This window comes from Pinus tabuliformis, chromosome 7 (assembly GCF_031772625.1).
Source record: "Pinus tabuliformis cultivar Carrire ecotype Pingquan chromosome 7, CPIR1, whole genome shotgun sequence".
NCBI lineage: Eukaryota > Viridiplantae > Streptophyta > Pinopsida > Pinales > Pinaceae > Pinus > Pinus tabuliformis.
The window spans coordinates 312,757,787-312,781,883 of NC_142293.1; the positions used below are offsets into that span (position 1 = coordinate 312,757,787).

At 44.5% G+C, this 24,097-nt stretch overlaps 1 non-coding gene and 8 pseudogenes across 1 annotated transcript; all 9 read left to right on the forward strand.

Annotated features, from left to right (window-relative positions):
• Positions 1 to 383: 383 nt before the first annotated feature.
• LOC149247141 (5S ribosomal RNA) lies at positions 384 to 502 on the forward strand (annotated as a pseudogene).
• A 663-nt stretch (positions 503 to 1,165) lies between these two features.
• On the forward strand, positions 1,166 to 1,284 carry LOC149247142 (5S ribosomal RNA; annotated as a pseudogene).
• A 709-nt stretch (positions 1,285 to 1,993) lies between these two features.
• On the forward strand, positions 1,994 to 2,111 carry LOC149247143 (5S ribosomal RNA; annotated as a pseudogene).
• A 711-nt stretch (positions 2,112 to 2,822) lies between these two features.
• Positions 2,823 to 2,941, forward strand: LOC149247144 (5S ribosomal RNA). The gene has a single exon (XR_016267386.1). It is a non-coding gene; the product is annotated as a 5S ribosomal RNA (ribosomal RNA).
• A 716-nt stretch (positions 2,942 to 3,657) lies between these two features.
• LOC149247145 (5S ribosomal RNA) lies at positions 3,658 to 3,774 on the forward strand (annotated as a pseudogene).
• A 5,346-nt stretch (positions 3,775 to 9,120) lies between these two features.
• On the forward strand, positions 9,121 to 9,237 carry LOC149247146 (5S ribosomal RNA; annotated as a pseudogene).
• Positions 9,238 to 9,625: 388 nt separating this feature from the next.
• Positions 9,626 to 9,744, forward strand: LOC149247147 (5S ribosomal RNA; annotated as a pseudogene).
• Positions 9,745 to 10,425: 681 nt separating this feature from the next.
• LOC149247148 (5S ribosomal RNA) lies at positions 10,426 to 10,544 on the forward strand (annotated as a pseudogene).
• A 1,076-nt stretch (positions 10,545 to 11,620) lies between these two features.
• LOC149247149 (5S ribosomal RNA) lies at positions 11,621 to 11,739 on the forward strand (annotated as a pseudogene).
• The last annotated feature ends 12,358 nt before the right edge of the window (positions 11,740 to 24,097 follow it).

Sequence of the window (24,097 nt, forward strand, 5' to 3'; positions counted from 1 at the left end):
GCAATGAAGGCGACGCATTGTGGCAGTGGTTGATAAATCTAGGACCGTTCGCATCACTGTAGCAAATATGACACGAGGAGAGTAGGCGAGAGGTTTAAATCGTGCAAACTTTTGTAGGAGTTCGAGTTTTGGAAGAAATGTGGATTGTTCATGGAAAGGCCACACGAGCTCCATGCAGCGTCATTGGTGGTCGCGAAACTTACACCTTTTTCTATTCTCTCTCTCTTCCCCCCTCGTTCGCTGGCTCCCCGCGGGGCGAGAGGCCCACCAAAGTTGGGGAAGAGGGCGAGCTCCTGCGCCACACCACTTCAGATCGAGGGCCACAGATCGGCCCCGTCGCTCAGTGGTCTCCCTTGAAGAGGGGGAGGGGGCGAGATCTTTGCAGGTGAGATCATACCAACATTAATGCATCGGATCCCATCAGAACTCTGTAGTTCAGCGTGCTTGGGCTAGAGTAGTACTGGGATGGGTGACCTCTTGGGAAGTCCTAGTGTTGTACCCTCCCCCCTTTTGTGCGTCGTCGTTAGTGCGGAACTACGCGGATAGGCGTGCTTGGCGGAAAATTGGAATATGTTGCGCGATTATCTCTTTTTTGCGGCATGGGGCTACTTATATATTTATTTATAATGGAACTCCATGAATGAAGAGATCGCTCGAGCATTAATGGAGAAGGGGAGCCTAACTGAGGGAAATGGTGATGTGCTTAAGGCTGCTCCAGGGGAAATTCGAGAGCGTGGCTCCGATCTATCATCCTAGTTAGGAGTTGCGAGCGGGATTACAACTCAATGAAGGCGACACATTGTGGTAGTGGGTGATGAATCTAGGACCGTTCGCATCGCTATAGGAAATATGACACGAGGAGAGTATGAGAGAGGTTTAAATCATGCACACTTTTGTAGGAGTTCGAGTTTTGGATGAATTGTGGATCGTTCATAGAAAGATCGCACGAGCTCCACTCAGCATTGTCGGTGGTCGCGGAACTTACACCTTTTTCTTATTTCTCTCTCTTCCCCCCTGGTTCGCTGGCTCCCCGCGGGGCGGGAGGCGCCGCCAAGTCGGGGAAGAGGGCGAGCTCCTTCGCCGAGCCGCTTCGGATCGAGGGCCACGGATGGGCCCCATGGCTCAGCGGTCTTCCTTGAAGAGGGGGAGGGGGAAAGATCTCTGCGAGTGTGATTATACTAGCGTTAATGCACCAGATCACATCAAAACTCCGCAATTAAGCGCGCTTAGGCTAGAGTAGTACTGGGATGAGTGGCCTCCCAGGAAGTCCTAGTGTTGCACCCTCCCCCTTTTTTGTGCGGCTCGGTGGAGCCGGTGGAAGTGATCCTCGCGGGCACGATCGTGCCGGCGCAAATGCGGAACTCCGCGGATAGGCGCGCTTGTCGGAAAATTGGATTATGTTGTGCGTTTATCTCATTTTTGTGGTAGGGGGCTACTTATATATTTATTTATAATGGAATCCTGCGACCGAAGAGATCGCTGGAGCATTAAGGGGGAAGGGGAGCCTAACTAAGGGAAACAACGATGCGCTTAAGGCTGCTCCAGGGGAAATTTGAGAGCGTGGCTCTGATTTGTCTTCCTAGTCAGGAGTTGCAAGTGGGAATACAGCGCAACAAAGGCAAAACATTGTGGCAATGTGTGATGAATCTAGGACCGTTCGCATCGTTATAGCAAATACGACACGAGGAGAGTAGGCGAGAGGTTTAAATCGTGCACACTTTTGTAGGAATTCGAATTCCGGAAGAACCGTGGATCGTTCACGGAAAGGCCGCGCGAGCTCCACGCAGCGTCGTCGGTGGTCGCGGAACTTACGCCTTTTTCTTCTCTCTGTCTCTTCTCCCCTGGTTTGCTGGCTCCCCGCGAGGCCAGAGGCACCACCAAAGTCGAGGAAGAGGGCGAGTTCTTGCACCGCGCCACTTAGAATCGAGGGCCAGAGATGGGCCTCGTGGCTCGGCGGTCTCCCTTGAAGCGTGGGAGGGGGCGAGATCTCTGCGGGTGCAATCATACCAGCTTTAATGCACCGTATCCCATCAGAACTCTGCAGTTAAGCGCGTTTGGGCTAGAGTAGTACTCGGATGGGTAACCTCCCAGTAATCCTAGTGTTGCACCCTCCCCCCTTTTTGTGTGGCTCGGCAAAGTTAGTGGAAGTGATCCACGCGGGGGCAATTGCGTTGGTGTTAATGCGGAACTTCGCAGATAGGCGTTCTTGGTGGCAAATTAGATTATGTTGCGTGTTTATCTTATTTTGTGGTGTGGGGCTACTTATATATTGATTTATAATGGAATCCCACGAATGAAGAGATCACTCGAGCATTAAGGGGGAAGGGGGAGCCTAACCTAGTGAAATGGTGACAAGATTAAGGCTGCTCAAGGGGAAATTCGAGAGCGTGGCTCCAATTTATCATCCTAGTCGGGAGTCGCGAGGCGGATTACAACGCAACAAAGGTGACGCATTGTGGCCGTAGGTGATGAATCTAGGACCTTTCTCATCGTTGTAGCAAATATGACATGAGGAGAGTATGCGAGAGGTTTAAATCGTGCACACTTTTGTAGGAATTCGAATTCTGGAAGGACCGCGGATCGTTCACGGAAAGGCCGCGCGCGCTCCACGGAGCGTCGTCGGTGGTCGCGGAACTTACGCCTTTTCCTTCTCTCTCTCTCTCTTCCCCCCAAGTTCACTAGCTCCCCACGGGGCGGGAGGCACCACAAAAGTCACAGAAGAGGGCGAGCCCCTGCGCCGAACCGTTTCGGATCGAGGGCCGTGGACGGGCCCCGTGGCTCGGCGGTGTCCCTTGAAGAGGGGGAGGGGGCGAGATCTTTGCGGGTGCGATCATACCAGCGTTAATGCACCGGATCCCATCAGAACTCCGCAGTTAAGCGCGCTTGGGCTAGAGTAGTACTGGGATGGGTGACCTCCCGGGAAGTCCTAGTGTTGCACCCTCCCCCCTTTTTGTGCGGCTCGGCGGAGCTAGTGGAAGTGATCCTTGCAAGCACGATATCGCCGATGTTAATGTAGAACTCCACGGATAGGCACGCTTGGCGGAAAATTGGACTATGTTGCGCTTTTATCTCATTTTTGCGACGTGGGGCTACTTATATATTGATTTATAATGGAATCCCGCGAACGAAGAGATCGCTGGAGCATTAAGGGGGGAGGGGGAGCCTAACTGAGGGAAATGACGACGTGCTTAAGGTTGCTCCAAGGGAAGTTTGAGAACGGGGCACCAATTTATCATCCCGGTCGGAAGTCGCGAGCGGGATCACAGTGCAACGGAGGCGACGTATTGCGGCAGTGGGCGATGAATCTAGGACCGTTCGCATTGCTGTAGCAAATATGACATGAGGAGAGCAAGCGAGGGTTTCAATCGTGCACACTTTTGTAGGAATTCGAATTCCGGAAGAACCGTGGAGGGTTCACGGAAAGGCCGCGCGAGCTCCACGCAGCGTCGTCGGTGGTCGCGGAACTTACGCCTTTTCCTTCTCTCTCTTCTTTTCATTTTCGCTCGTCCGTTCGCTGGCTCCCCGCGGGGCGGGAGGCGCCGCCAAGTCGGGGGAGAGGGCGAGCCCCTGCGCCGAACCGTTTCGGATCGAGGGCCGTGGATGGGGCCCGTGGCTCGGCGGTGTCCCTTGAAGAGGGGGAGGGGGCGAGATCTTTGCGGGTGCGATCATACCAGCGTTAATGCACCGGATCCCATCAGAACTCCGCAGTTAAGCGCGCTTGGGCTAGAGTAGTACTGGGATGGGTGACCTCACGGAATGTTGAAAATGCAACAAGATGATGGAGCTTAGTGGAAAGGAGTCGCCTTCACTAAGTGGTCTCGCAGGCTATTTTTGGCGCAAAGTCTATTTTTAGACTATGTCTATTTTTAGACATATGGATCCTGGTCTATGAGTTGCAGGATGTTGTTTATGGATGATTGGTCATGTTGGGAAAAATAGATGGACTTCTATTTTTGGTTCACAACGGAGTGATCAGAGTCTATTTTTAGACTACCAGGCTAAAAATAGAAACAGTCAAATATTATTAGCCCTTAGTAATATTTGGATTATAAACATTATCTTATCCTCTTGGAGCACTTCAGTTTGAGCTACAAATGTGGCACATGTAGCTATTAGAAGGAAATACGCTTTTTTTGTGGGTCAGTTGAGCTATTGCATGCAGGACATCAGTTAGAACTCATGTGATTGAGTTTGGTGGAGTTGATTGTGGAGTTGATGGAGTTGTGTTCAGTTTGACTTGGTTGAACTAGTTGTATTTAGTCTAACTACAAATAGACTAGTGATGAGTGATGTGAATTAATTTTTAAAATGAATTCACTAATTATTAACTCATAAAGCAACTAAAGAATACATCAGTTAACTCAGTGCATGGACAGTTCAATAGAGACAGGTGTTAGAGGTAAGTGAAAGGGTGAGTTGTGACTATCAGTTGTGCATGAGATTTGCACATGCATGGATTGAGTTATGCCAATGAGGATTGCGTGGTTCATCCAAGGAATACGAGTTTGCTTCAGTGATTCATCATCATTCTCATGCAGGATTGTGCAGTGGAGGCAGGGAAAACAGTGGAGGAGATTTGAGGCTTCAGATCTGAGCTAGTTTGTGTGTAACAGGTGGAGATAGTACTGAGTACTTGTGAGGAGTATTGTACTATGTATTGTTACATGTTCTCAATCATTATAATATACAGATAGTGTGGGGTTTTCAGCTGTATGCTTTCCCGGGTTACATATTGTGTTAATGTGTGCATGCGATTGATGTTTCATTGTTTTTAATGCTGCTAAATTGATGATCAACGTAGAGGAGATTATGTATTGTGCATGTTTTCCGCAATAGTGTATAATCGAGATAATCTCTGTGAATAAGTGTTTATTATTCAAAATTTCTACATAGTATCGGAGCTGGCGAATTTGTAGACAAATTTATACATGGTATCAGAGCTGTTGATCATCAGATCTATTATTTAGAAAGTGTTTACATTCTATTTCTTCAGGCAGAGTCTGTAATCGAGCCAGGTAGCCTCTAGATCCATCCTTCCTTTGGAAGGTGAGATATCCGGTAAAAGCCCATACAGTCAATCTCTATACGAGAAATACTTTGTTCTCACAAATTTTAGATTAGAAGCGGTTGAGTTTTGAGCTGGTGGAATGGCGCTCAAGGATAAACTCAGAAACATCAAAGCTGAGAATGGAGATGCCACAGGTTGTCTACAGAAGAAGAAAAATAAGCAAGCTGTTGGATCTGCAGTGGGAGAGGCCTTAGCCTCGCAGTTTGAGCTAGATTTTTCACTGATCGCATGCTTGGTATCAAGTTTGATGTGATCGGTATGGTTCTTGGACAGTGGTGCGTCTTCTCACATGACAGGAGATCGAGATTTGTTTTCTGATCTGGATGAGAAAGATCTTGGAGTGCACATCGAGATAAGCAATGATGGTAGATACAGTGCGACCGGTATCAGTACCATTTCCTTTGAGAGGGAGTCTGGTAAACCCTTCAAATTGAAGGAAGTGATGCATTTTCCAGGATTGAAGAAGAATCTTATCTCTGTGGCGATGTTAGAAGACAAGGGATATGATGTTGTCTTCAGCGAGGGAAAGGCTTTCCTGCACAGCAAGACAACTGGAGAAACCCGGAAGATAGGGGTTCGAGTCAGGAACCTTTATCAATTGCATGTAGATGCATGCAAAGCCTTGAGCAGCAAGGCAACTGATGGAGACTTGGTGGTTGAGAGGGAGGGTATATTACCTCTCAACATGCAGAGCCAGAAGAAGTCTTAGACGATTGTGGAGGAGCCACGATTGGTGCAGCAGCTTCAGGAGGTTGTGGAGCAGCCACAACAAGGGAAGCTGAGAGGAGATCGAGTAGAGACATCTACTCATGTAGAGACCTCTAGTAGGGGGAAAATTCGAGCCAGGTGGGCTGAGGGATCGCATGCAGCCATACCTCCAGGTAGGAGGTGGGGTGATGTGGATTGATCGTCCCAAGGAGGAGGGGTAGGATCCTTGAGGTACCCAACCTCTTAGATGAGGCCTTGCTACGGGAGCCTCAATGTGGAGTAGTAGGAACTAGCTGATTGGGTAGAGACAGATGCGAATGGAGTGGCAGAGAGAGTGACAGTGCAGGGAATCCCAGGACAGCGCATAGCTAGCAGGCTGCAGCAATGCGAGAGGCACAAGTGTTTTGCACAGTGCTAGGTGGCACAGAGAAGTGTGCAATGGTGTGAGATGCATGGAGATGCTGTAGTAGTGCAGATGTCAGAGAGGGAACACTTGTCAGCAGCAGGTAGAGCTTCAACATCAGAGTCTGTTCCTAGCCCAACAGAGTGATCAGTTGGGAGTGTTTTTGTTCCAAGTGTTGTTGGAGCAAATGGACTGAGCAAATGTGTTGCATGCAGAACATTCCAGAGTTGCAGGATAAGGGTTGCAGATAATCCATATCTTGTTGAGAGGGAGTGTTGAAAATGCAACAAGATGATGGAGCTTAGTGGAAAGGAGTCGCTTTCACTAGGTGGTCCCGCAGGCTATTTTTGGCGCAAAGTCTATTTTTAGACTATGTCTATTTTTAGACATATGGATCATGGTCTATGAGTTGCAGGATGCTGTTTATAGATGATTGGTCATGTTGGGAAAAATAGATGGACTTCTATTTTTGGTTCACAGCGGAGTGATCAGAGTCTATTTTTAGACTGCCAGGCTAAAAAATAGAAATAGTCAAATATTATTAGCCCTTAGTAATATTTGGACTCTAAACATTATCTTATTCTCTTGGAGCACTTTAGTTTGAGCTACAGATGTGGCACATGCAGCTGTTAGAAGGAAATACACTTTTCTTGTGGGTCAGTTGAGCTATTGCATGCAGGAATTCAGTTAGAACTCACGTGGTTGAGTTTCGGTGGAGTTGATTGTGGAGTTGATGGAGTTTTGTTCAGTTTGACTTGGTTAAACTAGTTGTATTTAGTCTAACTGCAAATAGACTAGTGATGAGTGGTGTGAATTAATTGTTAAAATTAATTCACTAATTATTAACTCATAAAGCAACTAAAGAATACATCAGTTAACTTAGTGCATGGACAGTTCAACAGAGACAGGTGTTAGAGGTAAGTGAAAGGGTGAGTTGTGACTATCAGTTGTGCATGAGATTTACACATGCATGGATTGAGTTATGCCAATGAGGATTGCATGGTTCATCCAAGGAATACGAGTTTGCTTCAACCATTCATCATCATTCTCATGCAGGATTGTGCAGTGGAGGCAGGGAAAACAATGGAGGAGATTTGAGGCTTCAGATCTGAGCTAGTTTGTGTGTAACAGGTGGAGATAGTACTGAGTACTTGTGAGGAGTATTGTACTATGTATTGTTACATGTTCTCAATCATTATAATATACAGATAGTGTGGGGTTTTCAGCTGTATGCTTTCCCCGGGTTACAAACTATGTTAATGTGTGCATGCGATTGATGTTTCATTGTTTTTAATGCTGCTAAATTGATGATCAACATAGAGGAGATTATGTATTGTGCATGTATTCCGCAAAAGTGTATAATCGGGATAATCTTTGTGAATAAGTGTTTATTATTCAAAATTTCTACATGGAAAGTCCTATTGTTGCACCCTCCCTGCTTTTTGTGAGGCTCGACGGAGCCAGTGGAAGTGATCCTCGCGGGCGTGATCGCGCTAGCGTTAATGCGGAACTCCATGGATAGGCGCGCTTGGCGGCAAATTGGATTATGTTGCGCATTTATCTCATTTTCACAGTGAGGGGCTACTTATATATTGATTTATAATGGAACCCCACGAATGAAGAGATCGCTCGAGCATTAAGGGGGAAGGGGAAGCCTAACCGAGGGAAACGACGACGCACTTAAGGCTGCTCCAGGGTAAATTCGAGATCGTGGCTTCGATTCATCATCCTAGTCAGGAGTCGCAAGTGGGATTATAGAGCAACAAAGGCGACGCTTTGTCGCAGTGGGTGATGAATCTAGGACCGTTCGCATCGCTGTAGCAAATACGACATGAGGAGAGTAGGCGAGAGGATTAAATCGTGCACACTTTTATAGGAGTTCACGTTTTGGAAGAACCGTGGATCATTCACCAAAAGGCCACGCGAGCTCCACGCAGTGTCGGCGGTCGCGAAACTTACACCTTTTTTCTTCCCTCTCTCTCTTCCCCCCCAGTTCATTGGTTGCCCGCGGGGCGGGAGGCGCCGCCAAAGTCGGGAAAGAGGGCGAGCTCTTGTGCTGTGCCGCTTCGGATCGAGGTCCATAGATGGGCCCCGTGGCTCCGAGGTCTCCCTTGAAAAGGGGGAGGGGGCGAGATCTTTGTGGGTGCAATGGCCCTGAATCCCATCAAAACTTTGCAGTTAAGCGCGCTTGGCCTAGAGTAGTACTGGGATGGGTGACCTCCCGGGAAGTCTAAGTGTTGCACCCTCTTCGCTATTTGTGCAGCTCTACGGAGACAGTGGAAGTGATCCTCGCGGGTGCGATCGCGCCGAAGTTAATGCGGAACTCCGCGGATAGGCGTGCTTGGTGGCAAATTGAATTATGTTGCGCGTTTATCTTGTTTTTGCGGCGTGGGGCCACTTATATATCGATTTATAACGGAATCTCGCGAACGAAGAGATCGCTGGAGCATTAAGGAGGGGGGCCTAACTGAGGGAAACGGCGACTCGCTCGAGACTGCTCCAAGGGAAATTCGAGAACGGGGCACCGATTTATCATCCCGGTCGGGAGTCGCGAGCGGGATTACAATGCAACGAAGGCGACGCATTATGGAAGTGGGTGATGAATCGAGGACCGTTCGCATCGTTGTAGGAAATACGACGCGAGGAGAGTAGGTGAGAGGTTTAAGTCGTGCACACTTTTATAGGAGTTCGAGTTGTAGAAGAACCGTGGATCGTTCACGGAAAGGCCATGCAGCCTCGTCGATGGTCATGGAACTTATGCATTTTTCTTCTCTCTCTCTCTTCACCCCCTGGTTCGCTGGCTCCCCACAGAGCGGAAGGCGCTGCCAAATTCGGGGAAGAGGGCGAGCTCCTGTGCCGCGCCGCTTTGGAACGAGGGCCATGGATGGGTCCCATGGCTCGGTGGTCTCCCTTGAAGAGGGGGAGGGGGCGAGTTCTCTGCGGGTGCGATCATACCAACGTTAATGCACCGGATCCCATCAGAACTCCGTAGTTAAGCGTGCTTGGGCTAGAGTAGTACTGGGATGGGTGACCTCCCGGGAGTTGCGAGCGGCATTATAGCGCAACAGAGGTGACGCATTGTGGCAGTGGGCGATGAATCTAGGACCGTTCGCATTGATGTAGCAAATACAACACGAGGAGAGTAGGCAATAGGTTTAAATCATTCACACTTTTGTAGGAATTCGAATTTTGGAAGAACTGTGGATCGTTCACGGAAAGGCCGCGCGAGCTCCACGCAGCGTCGTGGGTGGTCACAGAACTTACACCTTTTTCTTCTCTCTCTCTCTCTTTCCCCGGGTTTGATGGCTCCCCGCGGGGTGAGAGGCACCACCAAAGTCAGGGAAGAGGGCAAGCTCCTGCACCGCGTCGCTTCGAATTGAGGGCCACAGATGGGCCCCATGGCTCGGCGGTCTCCCTTAAAGAGGGGGAGGGGGCGAGATCTCTGCGGGTGTGATCATACCAGTGTTAATGCACCGGATCCCATCAGAACTCTGCAATTAAGCGCGCTTGGGCTAGAGTAGTATTGGGATGGGTGACCTCTCGGGAAGTCCTAGTGTTGTGCGGATCAGCGTAGCCAGTGGAAGTGATCCTTGCGGGTGCGATCGCGCCGGCGTTAATGCGGAACTCCGTGGATAGGCACGCTTGGAGGCAAATTGGATTATTTTGCGTGTTTATGTCATTTTTGCGGCGTGGGGCTACTTATATATTGATTTATAATGGAATCCCGCGAATGAAGAGATTGCCCGAGCATTAAGGGGGGAGGGGGAGCCTAACTGAGGGAAATGGCGTTGCACTTAAGGTTGCTCCAAGGGAAATTCGAGAGCATGGCTCTGATTTATCATCTTAGTTGGGAGTCACCTGCGGGATTACAGTGCAACGAAGGTGACGAATTGTGGTAGTGGGTGATGAATCTAGGACCGTTCGCATCGCTGTAGCAAATATGACACGAGGAGAGTAGGGGAGAAGTTTAAATCGTGCACACTTTTGTAGGAGTACGAGTTTTGGAAGAACCGTGGATCGTTCATGGAAAGACCACGCAGCGTCATCGATGGTTGCGGAACTTACGCATTTTTCTTCTCTCTCTCTCTTCCGCCCTGGTTCGCTAGCTCCCTGTGGGGCGGGAGGCGCCACCAAAGTTGGGGAAGAGGGCAAGCTCCTGCGCCGTGCTGCTTCGGATCAAGGGCCACGGATGGGCCCCGTGGCTCAGTGGTCTCCCTTGAAGAGGGGGAGGGGGCAAGATCCCTATGGGTGCAATCATACCAACGTTAATTCAACGGTTCCCATCAGAACTACGCAGTTAAGTGCGCTTGGGCTAGAGTAGTACTGGGATGGGTGACCTCTGGGGAAGTCCTAGTGTTGCACCCTCCACCCTTTTTGTGCAGCTCGGCGAAGCTAGTCGAAGTGATCCTTGCAGGCGCGATCGCGTCGGCGTTAATGCGGAACTACGCAGATAGGCGCGCTTGGCGGAAAATTGGATTATGTTGCGCGTTTATCTCGTTTTTTCAGCATGGGCCTACTTATATATTGATTTATAACGAAACCCCACGAATGAAGAGATCGCTCGAGCATTAAGGGTGAAGGGGGAGCCTAACTAAGGGAAACGGTGACGTGCTTAAGGTTGCTCCAGGGGAAATTCGAGATTGTGGCTCCGATTTATCATCCTAGTTGGGAGTTGTGAGTGGGATTACAGCACAATGAGGGCGACGCATTGTGGCAGTGGGTGATGAATCTAGGGCCCTTCGCATCGCTGTAGCAAATACGAAACAAAGAGATTAGGTGAGTGGCTGAAATCATGCACACTTTTGTAGGTGTTCGAGTTTTGGAAGAACCGTGGATCGTTCAGGGAAAGGCTGCGCGAGCTCCACGCAGCATCGGCAGTGGTCACAGAACTTATGCCTTTTTCTTCTCTCTCTCTTCCCCCTGGTTCGTTGGCTCCTCGATGGGTGGGAGGTGCCACAAAAGTCGGGTAAGAGGGCAAGCTCTTGCGCCGCGCCGCTTCGGATCGAGGGCCACGGATGGGCCCCATGGCTCGGTGGTCTCCCTTGGAGAAGAGGAGGGGGATTACAGCGCAACGAAGGCGATGCATTGTAGTAGTGGGTGATGAATCTAGGATCGTTCACATCGCTGTAGAAAATATGACACGAGGAGAGTAGGCAAGACGTTTAAATCATGCACACTTTTGTAGGAGTATGAGTTTTGGAAGAATCGAGGATCGTTCACGGAAAGGCCACGTAGCGTCGTCGGTGGTCGCGAAACTTACACCTTTTTCTTCTCTCTCTCTCTTCCCCCTTGGTTCGCTGGCTCTCCGCTGGGCAGGAGGCACCACCAAAGTCGGGGAAGAGGGCGAGCTCCTGTGCCGTGCCGCTTCAGATCGAGGGCCATGGATGGGCCCCCTGGCTCAGCGGTCTCCCTTGAAGAGTGGGAGGGGGCGAAATCTGTGTGGGTGCGATCATACCAGTGTTAATGCACTAGATCCCATCAGAACTACGTAGTTAAGCGTGCTTGGGCTAGAGTAGTACTGGGATAGGTGAACTCTGGGGAAGTCCTAGTGTTGCACACTCCCCCCTTTTTGTGCAGCTCAGCGGATCCAGTCGAAGTGATCCTCGTGGGCGCAATCGCGCCGGCATTAATGTGGAACTCCGCAGATAAGCACACTTGGCGTTCATGCAGAACTTTGCGGATAGGCGCGCTTGGCATCAAATTGGATTGTGTTGCGTGTTTATGTCGTTTTTGCGGCTTGGGGCTACTTGTATATTGATTTATAATGGAACCCTGCGAATGAAGAAATCACTCGAGCATTAAGGAGGAAGGGGGAGCCTAACTGAGGGAAACAGTGACACGCTTAAGGCTACTCCAGGGAAAATTCAAGAGTATGGCTCCGATTTATCATCCTAGTTGGGAGTCGTGAGCGGGATTACAGCGCAACGAAGGCTATGCATTATGGCAGTGGGTGATGAACGTAGGGTCGTTCGCATCGCTATAGCAAATATGAAATGAGGAGAGTAGGCGAGAGGTTTAAATCGTGCACACTTTTGTAGGATTTTGAGTTTTGGAAGAACCATGGATCGTTCACGGAAAGGTCACGTAGCGTCGTTGGTGGTCGTGGAACTTACGCCTTTTTTTTTTCTCTCTCTCTCTTCCTACCCTGGTTCGCTGGTTCCTCGCGGGGTGGGAGGCGCCACCAAAGTCGGGGAAGAGGGCGAGCTCTTGCACCGCACTGCTTCAGATCAAGGGCCATGGAAGGTCCCTGTGGCTCGGAAGGCTCCCTTGAAGAGGGGGAGGGGGCAAGACCTTTGTGTGTTTGATCATACCAGTGTCAATGCACCGAATCCCATTAGAACACCATAGTTAATCGCGCTTGGGCTAGAGTAGTACTGGGATGGGTGACCTCCTGGGAAGTCCTAGTGTTTTCACCCTCCCCCCTTTTTGTGCGGCTCGGTGGAGCCAGTGGAAGTGATCCTTGTGGGCGCGATCGCGCCAGCATTAATGTGAAACTCCGCGGATAGGTGCGCTTGGTGGAAAATTGGATTATGTTGCGCACTTATCTCATTTTTGCGACGTGGGGCTACTTATATAGTGATTTATAATGGAATCCCGCGAACGAAGAGATCGCTGGAGCATTAAGGGGGCGGGGGGAGCGTAGCCGAGGGAAACGATGACGCGCTTAAGGCTACTCCAGGGAGTTTTCAAGAGTGTGGCTCTAATTTATCATCCTAGTCAGGAGTCGTGAGCGGGATTATAGAGCAAAAAAGGTGACGCATTGTGGAAGTAGGTGATGAATCTAGGACAGTTCGCATCGTTGTAGCAAATACGACACGAGGAGAGTAGGCGAGAGGTTTAAATCATGCACACTTTTGTAGGAGTTCGAGTATTGGAAGAACCGTGGATCATTCATGGAAAGGCCACGCGAGCCCCACGCAACATCATCATTGGTTGCGGAACTTACGCCTTTTTTCTTCTCTCTCTCTCCCCCCTGGTTCGTTGGCTCTGTAGAACCTCTATTTTACACCCATTTGTCTACCATTTTCCTTCACTTTTCCTTATCTTTCCTGCACTTTTGCCTCATTTCCACCATAAAACCTCTCAGATCATTACATTCAGTGTCAATAAGCATGATCAAGCAAGTTTGCTAATGGATGATTATTTGTTTAGTTTTTTTGACATACTTACAGGATCCCGCAGCTATCTGATGATCCCGCAGCTATCTGGAGATCCTGCAGCCATTTTGTTAAACACTATGATCCACGTGTCAGATTGCTAGACGGGCCACATGGGCACCTAGATATCATCATGGTCGAGGTTCCTATCCTATTGTTTCAACCATACACGTCACCTTCAGCCATGGTCAAAGCAGGTTTAACCACGGTCAACTCAAAGTGGTTCAACGGTGTTTGAAGGCTGTTCGGTCACGGCATCTCCAATAGCGATTTGTCCAAGTTCTGAAGGCGATAGGGAACGCAATCCAACCAGGATTTATGATCCATGATGACAGGAACCATCAAACTCGTTATGCAACCGTGATGTGTCAAAACAGACCTTTAATACGCATGACTGTCTTTCGTTTTTCTGTTAACTAGTTGTACACGTAGATAGGTTAGAAAAGCCTATAAATTGATGCGTCTGCGTACGCTCAAAAGACTTTTTGATTGGTAATATTTTGCTGTACTGTGTTGAATTAAGGAGCGGTTGTAAACTCTGTTTTTTTTCCAGCACTCTATTTTGTGACCTGTTGCAAATGGAGTAATAAATACAAGCACTGTTTTGAAGTTTCCAGCTATTTGAAGTCTTTTATGGTTGAATGGACAGAGGGCCCCTGCCCATCTCAGCCTTTTGTAGAGTATTTCTTGTGCAGCATTTTATCATTTCCTTATTTGCTTTCTTGAAAATGTATAGTTTTGTTTACTTGTCTTCTTTTATTTTCAGCTGATCAGTGTTATCTTTTGCAGGTTCCTTTTTGCCCGGGATTTATTTTTATATGTGTTGTGTTTGCTTTGCAGCTGATGGTATTTTAAGTTGACAATTCAAGTGTTGTTTTTGCCTTTATAGCTAGTTTTTAAATTTATTTCTCAAAGAGCTGTTTACATATATGCATGATCTTCATCATAAGCTAACATCTTTCAAGATCAAAATATTACTAACTTGCAGCTTGTTTGGGTACTTTTTGGACTGTTTTTAAACTACTTTCTTTCCTTACTTTACACAGTACATGTGCTTTGAAGTATTGAGTTAGAAAGAGTAAATCATTACCACTAGTCTTTAAAGTAGAAGTTTTGATTTTAAAGTGTTTCCTAGACTATTTCCTCACTACTTTCTAATCATGCTTCCCATAGTACATATGGCTGAAGTAGAGTATTAGGAATAGCATATTATTATCATTAGTCTTTCAAGCATATTTTTCTCACTTTTATAATTCCACTTAAGCTACTTTCTTTCCGTGCTTTACACAGTACATGTGCTTTGAGGCATTGAGTTAGAAAGAGATCATCTTTCATTCTTGGGTTCTAAAAGTGATTCTTTTTCCTTTATTTGGCAACAACTTGAACGGTGTCTAGTACCATTGGTAGTGGTCATTTACTTTCAAAGTTTATTTCAAGTCATTTCAATTTCATTAATTCATTCCAAGCATTTCCTTTCAAGCAAATAGTTAGAAATCACTCAACACACACTTCCACTCATTTAGAATTCACTCTACACACACACCATCACTCACTTGTGTATAAATTCTCATTCCATCTAGGAACATAATTAACCACAACAACAACCCAACGATAAGAAAAACTCTAAGAGGATACTTAAGTACATATAGTACACCTTCACTTCATCAGCTTACGAGCCCCGGGTTGACAATAAATACTAGCAATTTAGCTAACACTAAATTGACTAAACATTTTGGCGCCGTTGCCGGGGAAGTGAAATTAAGTAGCCATATTCTTAGAAGAAAAAATATAAAAAAAAAAAACAACAACTTCAAGGAAAGCAATTAATAACCTATCTAAGTATGCTCTCCTCTTGCACTTTGAAGTGATCTGGAGGATCAGAAAGGAGAAAGTTATTAATCTAATAGTTTCTTAAGTATGCTCTCTTCTTGCACCTAGAGTGAACTGGAAGATCAGAAAAGGAACTATTTAACTTGACTTGAGGATAAAATAAAAATGACATGCATAGAGCTAGAGATTCTAGGGGAAGGTTTTTAGCTAGAGCTCGAAGTTCAATTTTTACAAGTCCATCTGCTTCAAGAGATAGACAAGAGATACCTCCCTTATCTCCAACCGAAACTCCTAGTCCTGAAATTCAAGAACCAAGAGTTGACTCTCCTATACCTTCTATTGAGTTTGAACTAGGAAGAGACTCTTCTCTTTCCCTACCAGACAACCAATTGTAATTGAGGAAATAGACTCACCTGAAGAGGAAGGAGAAATCTCTTCTCATTCACCCTTTGTAGAAGAACCAGAAGATTTTGAAATCCCTAGGAGAATCATCATGGCAGAAGAAGAAGGAGGCGGTAGAGGTAGAGGTAGAGGAGGGGGAGGAAATAACAATAACAATGGAGGAGGTAGAGGTCCCATTGGTGGAAATAGAGATGGAGATAACACATTTGGGTTTCCCATTGTTGATGAGGATTCCCGAGCCACTATGAAAAATATCTCACCATCCGTTCTCCCAAATTTTCATGGATTAAGAACTGAGGACCCTGAAACATTCTTGTTTGAATTTGAAGTTGTGTGTCGAACTTATGACTATCTGGATGATACTCAGAAACTCAAACTGTTCCCATCAACATTAAAAGATCAAGCTTTGAAATGGTTCATGGGATTAGTTACTCAGTCCATTAGGACCTGGGATGAAATGAAACAAACCTTTTTGGATAGGTATTTGGACTATTGTATGCCTACTGATCATAAGGGAGAAGTTTTTAAAATGATGCAAAAAGAAGATGAGAGCTTAGAAGATTTACTTGAGAGATTTCAATATAATCTAAAAAGAGCAAAAATGAGCACCTTGGATGAAGAGACCTTAAAAGCCCTCTTATTAAAAGCCATTAGGGATGAGTGGATAGATATCTTAAACATGATGGGGAAAGGGGATATTTCTCAACTTCCTCTCAGTGAGATAGCAGAACTATGTACCCATCTCTCAAGAGGCAAATCAAAAACTCAAAAAGGGCCTAGAGATCCTTCTCTCCTTAGGGCAAATAAATCTGCAACAGGATCAGTGAGTAGGGCTGAAATTGGTAATATGCTAGATGAATTTAAAACTGACATCTTAGGGAGTCTTAGTGAACAAATTGATACCCTTAAGATTCAGAATAAACAAAAGGCAGAAGCCGAGGCTATGACCATTTTTTGCCCGAAGTGTAGAAAGAAGCATGCTTTAAGGGAATGTCCCTTGGAAGCACAAGTTGTGGAAACCTGTGTAATTTGCTCAGAAACCCATGAGACCAAGGAATGTCCTTCAATCCCTGGCCTCAAAGCAGTCTTTCAAGAAGATCCAAGTACGCTTGAATCTCTTTGTTTTGTTGCAAGGAAACCTTGGCAGGGGCAGCAAAATCAAGGGTCTAACAACTCTATGAATTTCCAGCCCCCACCAAATTGGAATCCTTGGCAACAACCTTGGTCACAACCACAAAATCCTTTCCAAGCATGGTTGCAAAGCATGCAAATGCAAAATCCTTATGGGAGATTTGCCCAATTCTATCAATATCCTCAATCCTTTCAGAATCAGCAAGCTCCCCAACTTCCAAATCAAGGTCAACAATTGTCATTACCATTCCCTCAACAACAATCTCCTCCACAAAATCAAAATTCTCAACTCTTGTTACAATCTCAGCAGAGGCCAAATCAACTTCCCTCTCAACCTCAACCAAACCCCAATAATAGGAATCCTCAAAATGCTTATGTGATGGAAGGTCAACCACTTATGGAAGGTCAACCATTCCCTACCTATATGGTTGTCCCTCTCAATGAGGTCCAACTCAGATCAGGTAGAATCTTAGACCAACCTTCTACAAGTACTCAACAACCAAGCATTTCTGAGGAAGAATCTCTCAAAGCCAATAAAGGTTCTGAAGTATCCCTTCAAAACCCAAGCATTAAAGAAAAAGAAAAAGAATCAACTCCCTTAGTAGAGCAACCTACATCTTCAACTATTCCTCCTTTTCCTGAAAGATTGCAAATTGATAAAGGAGTGGAGAAGCAGATTTGGTTGCCTGACTATAGCTTTCTAGATGAATTAAAAAATGTCTGTATCAAGATCCCCTTGTTAACAGCCATTAAGGAGATTCCCATTCTAGCAAAGACAATAAAGGAGATGAGTTTGAAAAAAACAATAAAAAGAACCAGAGACACAAAAAGGATACATCTAGTTGGAAAAATTGCAGAGATTATGATGGGTAAAATTACCATGCAAAAATATATAGATCCCGGTAGCCCTATTGTTAAAACTCATATTAATGGGGTTGAAATCCCAAATACTTTGATTGACTTAGGAGCCGCTATCAACATTATGAGTAGACAGACCATGGATCAGTTAAAACTTCCTAATCTTCTCTTTACACCTACTTTGCTGCAACTTGCAGACAGATCAATCATTAAACCTGATGGTGTATTGGAAGACATTCCAGTCTCACTAGACTCTTGGGAGTATCCAGTTGATTTTATGATTTTAACTCCCAAGAACAATCTAGGAGGACATCCTCTTATTTTAGGAAGACCTTGGCTGGCCACAGCTGATGCTTTCATAAGTTGTAGGTCGGGAGACATGTATATATCAGATGGTAATTCTACCAAGAAATTCAACTTGTATCCTCCCGCAAAGGCAATAACAGAAATAGGAGAAGATGAGTGGATTAATGATGAGGAAACTCTTCAACCTGTTCTAACCATCTCTGAAATCAGTGAGGACAGTCAAATTCTAAATACATTAGAAAATTTTGAGGCACCTTTAGAATATGACTCTTCACAATTCCAGTTAGATGCAGATATTGAATATCTCTCCTCTAGACAAATGTCTCTCTTCTCAATGGAAGAGTTTGGTAGTTCTTCAGTTGAAATCTTTCCAGGAAAAACATTAAACATTAACAAAAACTTGGAAAGACTACAACAAGAAGAATTAACTAAACTGTTGCAAAAACATTCCACTGCCTTTGCATGGGAATATACCGACATGAAAGGAATCAACCCTAAGACTTGTATTCATCATATTTACATTGAAGAAAACAGCAGACCTATTAGGCAGCCACAAAGACGGATGAATCCAAATCTTAGGGAAATTGTGAAAGAAGAACTTCAGAAATTGCTCAAGGTAAACTTCATTTACCCCATTTCAGATAGCCAATGGGTTTCTCCCTTGGTTATAGTACCCAAAAAGAATGGTAAATGGAGAGTTTGCATTGACTATCGAGAATTGAACAAGGCAACCTTAAAGGATCATTTTCCTCTACCTTTTATTGATCAGGTATTAGACACTTTAGCAGGTAAAAAGTATTTCTCATTCTTGGATGGTTTTAGTGGTTACAATCAGATTCAGGTAGCACCTGAAGATCAAGACAAAACCACCTTTACTTGTCCTTGGGGGACATTTGCCTATCGAGTACTCCCTTTTGGTTTATGCAATGCACCAGCCACATTTCAAAGGGCTGTACTAGGAATTTTCTCAGATCTGATTCATGATTGTGTAGAGGTTTACATGGACGATTTCACAGTCTATGGTAATACATTTGAAGAAACTTTGGCAAATTTGGAAAAAGTACTGGTAAGATGTAAGGAAACAAATCTTTCTTTAAGTCATGAAAAGTGTTTTATGATGTTTACTGAAGGGATTGTTTTAGGACATCATATTTCAGGAGATGGAATCAAAGTTGATAGATCTAAAGTAGAAGTCATCTCTAAGTTACCTGTTCCAAATTGCCAAAGAGATGTTAGAAGTTTTCTTGGGTTTACTGGTTACTACAGAAGATTTATTGAAAACTTCACAAAGATAGCATCCCCTCTTTTCAAATTACTTACCAAAGATTGTGAATTTAAGTGGGATCCTGAATGTCAATCTGCCTTTGAAGCTTTAAAATCTAGAATATCTGAAGCACCCATTTTAAGGGGTCCAAATTGGAAACTCCCTTTCCACATTTCTACTGATGCTTCAGATACAGCTTTAGGAGCTGTTTTGGGACAAAAGGATTTGATCCCTTATGCCATTTATTACACGAGTAAGAATTTGACTCCAACTGAGTTAAATTATACTGTTACTGAAAAGGAGTTTCTAGCCGTTGTTCATGCTATAAACAAGTTTAGACACTATATAACTGGCTATGAAACCTTTGTCCACACTGATCACTCTGCCATTAGATACCTCATGAACAAACCAGTCACTAATGGTAGAGTTACAAGATGGCTTTTGCTTTTACAAGAGTTCAACATAACTGTGTTAGATCGACCAGGTAAGCAGAACACAGTAGCTGACTTCTTGTCTAGAATCCAAAACACTAATGAGGACTCTCCGGTAGAGGACAAATTTCCAGATGAGTATTTGTTTGCAGTAACTACCAAAACCCCTTGGTATGCTGATATTGCTAATTATTTAGTTACTGGAAAATTACCTTTACATTTATTTCCTAATGAGAAAAGGAAAATCATTCAGGATAGTTCACTTTATTCTTGGATCTCTAATGAATTGTTCAGAACAGGGCCAGATTTGATGATCAGAAGATGTGTACGAGAGGATGAGATGCCTGACATCCTTAAAGCATGTCATGACGAACCTTGTGGCGGACATTTTTCTGATAAGAGGACTGCCTATAAAATCCTTTCATCAGGATATTATTGGCCTTCTCTCTTTAAGGATGCAAAGCAATATGTTAAAAGGTGTGACAGTTGTCAGAGAACTGGGAGACCAACTCTTTCAAATGAAATGCCACTACAGCCACAGGTATGCATCGAACCTTTCGAGAAATGGGCTCTAGATTTTGTTGGACCAATTAATCCGCCATCCAAGCAAAATAGATATATACTGGTTTGTACTGATTATGTTACCAAGTGGGTAGAAGCTATAGCATTAACTTCTGCTACTGAAAATTCAGTTGTTCAATTTCTTTTCAAGGATATTTTCACTCGTTTTGGTGTCCCAAGAGAGATTGTAACAGATCAGGGAAGCCAGTTTACATCAAGGATGGTGGAAAAGCTGATGGAGGAATATAAGATTAAGCATAGAACATCTACTCCATACCATCCGCAAGCGAATGGTCAAGTAGAATCTACAAATAAAGTTCTTGAAAGCATCATCACAAAGACTGTTCATCTTCATAGAAGAGATTGGGCAGAAAGGCTTCCTGAAGCCTTATGGGCCTACAGAACTACATGGAGGAACACTACAGGACATTCTCCCTATGAACTTGTTTATGGGAAGGAAGTCCTGTTCCCCATTGAGTTCCAAATCAAGACCTTCAAGACAGCAGTTCAATTGGGGATGAGCTTATCAGAAGCCCAAAAGCACAGAATGGACCAGTTAAATGAACTAGATGAAATGAGACAAGATGCAATTCTAAGAACCGATCTAGTTCAGCACCAAAGAAGTAAATGGCATGATCGACATATCAAGGAAAAGAAGTTTCAAAAGGGTGATTGGACACTCTTGTTTGATTCGAAATTTAAAGACTTCAAAGGGAAATTTCAAACTCATTGGCTTGGCCCATATGAGATTGATGAAGTCTTTAATAACGGAGCAGTTAGAGTGAAGACTATCGATGAACTTCAAACTCCCTTTATTGTGAATGGCCACCGGTTAAAAGTCTACCACAAGCCACTCTCAAAAGAAGAGTTTGTTAAGTTATTTCAAGACGATTCTGGAATGAGGCTGGTGGAGAAGAATTCTTCTCCTCCATCAGCCTAAATCTCTGTTTCTTTCAATTTAAAAAAAAAAAAAGAAAAAAAAAAAAGAGAAAAAAAAAAGAAAAAAAAAAGAAAGAAAAAAAAAGGAAAAGAAAAAATAAGTGTATGAGCCTGAAAACCAATCTCTGATTGGCAGTCTCATACAGAAAACATAAGGTGAAAATCAGGGTCACCTGACACCTCATGTTTTCCCAAGAAAAAAAACTCCCTTTCCCTCTTTCATTTCCATTCCATTTATTTCGTTCATCCATTCATACATTCATTTCTTCACTCCACCTCACTGTTTTTCACTCATCCATTCATCCATTCATTTCTTCACCCCATTTCACTTCATTAATAAAGTTTTTTTTGGCAACTAAAGTGTTTTTCTGCAGCTAAGAAGACTTCACTACAATTCTGCAGCTGTTTGACGATCCTGCAGCTGATTAGCTTTCCTGCAGCCTTCTGTACCTGCACAAAAAAAAACACAGTGTGTCTGAAGAAAACGTTTACAGCTCAGAAGTATCAAAGACCAGGAGAAAGATCATATGCTAGCAATAAATGTTTACAAAGGTTAATAAATAATCAGAAGCCAAATAAAATATGATTCAAGGTATGCTCAAAAACCTAGACTTATGGTTATTTCATTATGCGACTTTTCTTGGATTATGTTTTATTGGCCACTTAATGTAATGATGACCCACTCTCCTTTCTCCCATGCAACTACAAATCTCCGAATCCTCCACGTCTACCAGTTCATAATCACTACAGGTTTTCAAATTACATATGGCTGTTACGGTGGTGCGTCATTAAGGGCCTGTACCCTAATGACGTAACCTAACGCACTACGTCTCTCTGCTCTCGTTTCATAAGCCATGTGTCACTCCATAATCAGAAAACGAAGAAGGTAGCCGCTCCGTCCATAATTTCAAAACCCTCCATGTTTATCATTCCTTACCATCATCTACCGTGTTTCATTATCTACGGTTACCATCCTCTGTTTTTTTCTCCTCTGCCATACAGCCGTAAACCTGAGATACAGTCGTATTGCGACTGTCAGTCACTATTTCTACCATATCCACGCTAACTCCACCGCTCAACTCTCAATTCCATCCGTAAATTCCCGGTATCTAAAGCCGTTTTCGCACCGTATATCCTCTGTTTCACAAAAAGTTACTGTGTGAAGTCCCGAAGTTACTGTGTAGGGTCACCATCAGATTTGTATATAAACAGAACCGAGGGGTCAATGGGAAAGCTTCTGAGGGCTGAACCGGAAGGTGAGAATTTTTTGGAGGCATATCCTCAGGTCGAGGAGGCACTACAAAGAGCTAATTGGTTACAATGTATCAGAAAATTTAAGGGCTATCATAAGGAAGTAACCAAAGCTTTTGCTAGATCATTTAAGGATAAGGAAAGCCAGGCAGAGGTGGGAGATGTAACAATCACAGTCAGCGAAGGAAGTGTAGCAAAGGCTACTTCTCTACCCCAGACCGGTGAACGATGGTTCAAAAACCGGGCAGTCCAAGATCAGCAATGGAAGAGGATTCTCAAAAATCCAGGTATGGACACAAGTGTTTTTACCAAAGGCATTCCAATTTCACATGTTAAAGATGAATGGAAAACTTTATTGCTGTTAGTACAAAAGTTTTTCACCTGTGAAGGAAGATTTGGAGTGATGTATGTCTACCATGGTAAAATTATGATTCAGTTCCAAGGAGAGCATGATATAAACCTTCCTTATTTCCTATTTCAAAGCCTTAGGAAAATGTGTTCCATGGCTCAACGAAATCCACGAAATGTAGAAGCTTACCTCTGTCACCATGGTCTTGTAAAGTTATTGATAGAAGAACAGTTAAAAGAAAAACGAGACACATGGGAAAAATTCCTTGTAAGGAATCATTTTGCAGAGCCTGGAGAGTCTTCTATACCTAGAAAGAGCAGAAAGAAGAGAAGGGAAAGTATCTCTGAGACTGATGTCTTTAAAGGACAAACTGTAGAAGAAATAGAAGTCCATCATCCTGAACCTGAGATTGAACCCACTGAAGACAGTGCTCAAGAGGTCATCTCGGAAACCCTCGCTGAACTTGCTAAGGAAACTGCAAAAAAGAAAAGAGAGGACAAAAAGAAACAAAAACAAGATAAGGGGAAATCCATAGTGCAAGAAACTTACCAGACCACAGAGCATTCTAGTGGTGAAGAAGAGGATAACCAGCCTTTAGCACAGAGGATAACCAAACTTCTTGAGAAAACTGCCCACTCCAAAGAAGTAAAAGTTCAAGAACCAAAGGAGAAAGCACAAAAAGAAATGCAAAGTGATGTCATTCTGAGAAGGAGTAGTAGGTTGCAAGGTAAAACAAAAGCCATGAGGACACTCTTTGTTGACCTTAGCACACCTGAGAAGAGTGCTACACAAGTAAATCTTGAGGATAGTCCATCATCACGTGAGGCAGCCACTCCTCCAAGAGAATACAGCCTATTCCAGCCAGAGATGGAAACTGAAATTGAACAAGAATGTAGCCCAAGAAAATCACCAAGTATTGATCCAATTCAACAGGAGGTATACAATTATTATGAGACATTGGAGCAAAGAACTGCTGGGCCAAGTAATGTTCTGTCTTATGAGAAGCAAATAGATTCACTTAAACAGGAAATCTATGAGCTTGAAGTGTTGAACCGTCACATTAAACAGAGAAATGAAGAAATGAAGCAGCAAGCTGATATTGCCAAGGCAATCCAAGATAATACCTATCTTCACATGAGCATGTGGCAGAAGAAACATAACAGACTCAAGAAGAGATGCAGAAGGCTGAACAGAGCCTTAATTAATTTGAAATTCAGATGCATGTTCAAAAGGCCAAAGATTAATGTTTCTACACAAAGGAAGAGAAGGAGGTTGGATGTCCTAGCTGAGGCATCCCAGCAGATGGACTGAATTGTGTTTTCATTGCATGAGGACATGCAATACCCTCGGAGTGGGAGTATGTAGAACCTCTATTTTACACCCATTTGTCTACCATTTTCCTTCACTTTTCCTTATCTTTCCTGCACTTTTGCCTCATT